Raw genomic sequence first — 4,194 nt, forward strand, 5'->3', positions numbered from 1 at the left:
GGGGGGGATCATCACTTTGATGCTGTTTGTGCTTGAGTGGGGGGAGCTGGGGGGGGGCTTTGGGTTCTAACATTTAACTGTCTTTCATTCTTTGGGGCACTCCTCTGTCTTCGTGGATGTTTGTGAAGGAAAAGAATTTCAGGATGTATATTGTATACATTTCTCTGACATTAAATGCATCTTTGAAACCTTTGATATGTTACATATCGTACATTTGTTTTTTAAAATGTTCTCCAAATGTAGGAGCAGGTTGATGCTATTTATGGAATAAATTATTAATTGCTGAGTTACGTTGAAAATGAATGGAAAAATCAAAGAAAGGGGAGAGTCAAATGAGGAGAGTTCATTGATCTATTGTTGGTGGCAGTATGGTTAACGGACAAGCCACTTTGAAAATAGATTAAAAAGAGTCAAATTGCATCTGCATCAGGACTTTAAAAGAAATATTGAATCAGTCTGGTTTTTACCCCAGAATCCTGTAAATCCCCTTTTCAAAGATAACACTGAATCTGTTTCCATTATTCTTTCAGACAGTGCATTCCAAATCATAACTACACAGTTCTACTAAATATTCCTCTCATCACTTCTCTGGTGCTAATTTGAGGAATTCCACAGTAGCACCTGAGCCACTAGGGTTTTGGTTTCAACCATGCCTAAATTTCCAATAAAGGCTTCCAACAAATTTATTTCTTGTCTAATGACATTGTGTGTGGAATTTGAGCCTTGTAGCTCATTGCTTATCGTATATATCGTGTTTACTGACATGACAACAGAATAAAGTAACTTTCCAGTTCTATAGTCTGATTTAATTTGGCAGGACGTCGCTTGCAGTGGGCATCGCATTCCTTGACATGGTGCAGACAAGTGATAGCCCTTAAATCCGCCGTGTGCAATAGGTGGATGGTCAAAAACAGCTTGCAAAGAAAATTTAGAACTCGAAGAGTTAAATCATTTCCTTGCAATTTCTTGTAATCTCTACATGAGTTCTCCTCCGAGACAACACTTATCTCAGTACCTGAAATCTGGTTCCCATTATTTTGTATTATCACTTGTTGCTTAGACTGGTGCAGCTCCCATGAATGATGGAACCGTTCAGACACGGAACATTCCTTCATGTTAGCATAGTTCAAAAAAATATCTTGTTCTCTAAATTATTGATGCTATCATTATAAAGCTATACTTTTAGTAACCTTAATGCATTCCGTAAGATAGGAGAGCAGCATGGAAAATTCTATGGCATATTAAACTGTAATAAGTACCAGTTGTGATGACGGCACCACATTGATTATTCTTCCATTTCTTATCTAGCTTTAAGCATTTAGAGCTTGTTTGAAGCACAATGCTTCATTGCACAAATGTAAAATTCATTCAAGAAGGAGCCCTCTTTGAACATATAAAAAAAATTAACATTTATCAATCAAAGCATATTGCAATGCTGCAATGGTTCGTCAATAGACATCATCAATATTATATTGCTTAGCTCTCTTCATTAACTGGTATAAACATTGTTAAAATTAATGCTGGGATTTTAATCCATGCACATGAGGCCCACGTCATGTGCTAGCAACTTGTGTAGAAGCATACCTTCTCAATGCTTGTGTGGGTGCCTTTGCAATTTCCAAACGGGGACTTGCTTGAGTAAGTTCCTGCTGGTAAGGCTAGAGAAACACAGTGAAGCAGCTGGTAGAGCCACTTTTCCACACCATGCTCCCTGTTACTGTGTGCATTTCCTCAGGGTGCTCATATTTACTCTTAGATTTTAAAGATAGTCCTGAAAAGGGTCTCTGTCTGAAACAACGACTGTTAATCCTTTTCCATAGATGCTGCCTGACCTGCTGAGCTCCCCCAGCATTTTGTGTGTGCTGCAGAAGATCATGGTGGGGGGGGGGGGGTCTGTACATTAATTGTCCGTTGTAAAATTGATCCTGGTGTGAAGATGAGCAGCAAATTCTGGGAGTGGAATTTAATGAGAATGCGGGGAGATATTATGTTAAAATGGGGTTGATGCAGGATGAACATAAACATTAATGGTCAGCTTGGATTCAGTAGGTCAAATGATCTGTTTTCATCATGTATCTCATTATAACTTATGTCTATAATGTCTGGAAGATTGAATCCTCCTCCTATTGGTCCCCAGTAAGGAATGTGATTACTTGGTCCTCCTGTCTGAACACCACCACTCACCAGCAGTAGCTGTTCTAACACTCTTCATCATGAAGCCCATCTACAAGAAGCACTTTCACAATAAAGCAGCATCCATCATCAAGGAACCTCCCACCATCCAGGCCATGGTCTCTTCTCACGGCTGCCATCAGGAAAGACATGCCGGAGCCTTGGGTCCCACAGCACCAGGTACAGGAACAGTTATTATCCTTTGATAATCAGGCCCATGAACCAGTGTGGATAACTTCACTCACCTCAACTCTAAACTGATCCCACAACTTACAGACTTACTTTCAAGAATCCTACAAACTCATGTTCTGGGCATTTATTTATTTATTTACACAGTTTTGTGTAGTTTTTCATTGGTACTGTTTTATTTCTTTGTTCTACTGCGAATGCCTCCAAGAAAATGAATCTCAAAGTAGCATATAGTGACCTACGTACACTTTGATAATAAACTTGCTTTGTACTTTGAACTCTTCCAGTTCATATCCCATTGCTGGTCCCACCTCCACACACCAACTACCAATTTCACAATCTCCCCTTCCATCTCTTAACCACAGCCTGCTGAGCTAGCCTATCTCCTCTCTATACCCAAATTCCAAGCTATCGACTATTTCCTCCTTCCCGGTACCAGTCCCCACAAACCATCACTTGCCCTGACCTCTCTTTCAATCTTCCAGCCCAATCCCTGTTCTGACCTCAACGAAGTGTCTGTTCTTATGATCCTGACCCAGCAATAATTTTCCATGCTCAGAATTCCCGCACCAAGCACCACACACACACACACGTACTTATTTTCCCTTGAGCAATCTGCAATGAGCCTTTCCTGGTGCAGATTCTGTTCACTCATGTGCACCAGTCTGGCTCTTGTGCACTGCAAATTTTCCAGGCAGAGACATCAGAACAAAGCATAAGTTGGCACACTGCTCACCAGCAGTTTAACATTCCGTTCTTGGAGAAACCTCTCCATCAGTGCAGTACTGCCTCAGTGCTACACTCGAGTGCCAGCGTGGATTGTGTGCTCAGCCCTCTGCAATTTGTCTGGAACAATCCTGTTTCAGGCAAGCACTGAGTCGCTGCTATCTACGTGCAACTTGCGCATAAAGTTTATAAACGCCACTTTCTCTTTCACCTCAACATCTGTCCTCATCCTCACAAGGAAATTGTTTTTCAAGAAAGTACATAAAAAGGAACAGAGCTTCAGGGTTTCAGTGCACTCTTTTTGTATATATAAATATAACAGTATCTTAGTCATTGTCTTCTTGAGTAATCCGAAGTTCAAAGCAAATTTTATTATCTGAGTACACATACAGTATGTCACCACATACAACACTGAGATTATTTACCTGAGGGCAAATATAAATAAATGACAATAAATAATGAGAACATGAAATAATAAGATAACACATCATTAAAGTGAGATTATTAGTTATGGGAACATCTTAAAAGAAGAGTGTAGTTATCTCCCTTTGTTCAATGGCCTGCTGGTTGAGGGGTACTGACTGTACTTGACACTGGTGGTGCGAGCCCTGAGGCCCTTGAACTTTCTAACTGATGGCAGCAGTGACAAAAAAGCATGGCTTGGATAGTGAGGATCTCTGATGATGGATACTGCCAGATAATTGAAATCATAATGCAGATTAATATTCCAAACTACATTTTGGAAAGTTAACACTGGAGTTTTCTTCTCACGTTGTGGACTATGTACCTTTAGTCCTGCAGTTCTGGTTTATGATTACACTTAGTCTTTTGGTGCATCCCTTCTTTGCTGCAAACATTCTACTCCATGTTGAGCACAGGAGTAAGCAAGTATGTTTGTTCCCATTCAATTTCCGACATTAAATGCAAACATAATAAAGATCAAGTGTTGAGCAGTGAGCTCAGAATCAGTATCAGAAATGGGTTTAATGTCACTGGCATAGAACATTGAAAGTAGTTTATTTATTTATTTGCAGCAATACAAAATGCTGGAGGAACTCAGCAGGTCAGTCAACATCAATAGCGAAGAGTGAACAGCTGACGTTTCGG

This window comes from Hemitrygon akajei, chromosome 9 (assembly GCF_048418815.1).
Source record: "Hemitrygon akajei chromosome 9, sHemAka1.3, whole genome shotgun sequence".
NCBI lineage: Eukaryota > Metazoa > Chordata > Chondrichthyes > Myliobatiformes > Dasyatidae > Hemitrygon > Hemitrygon akajei.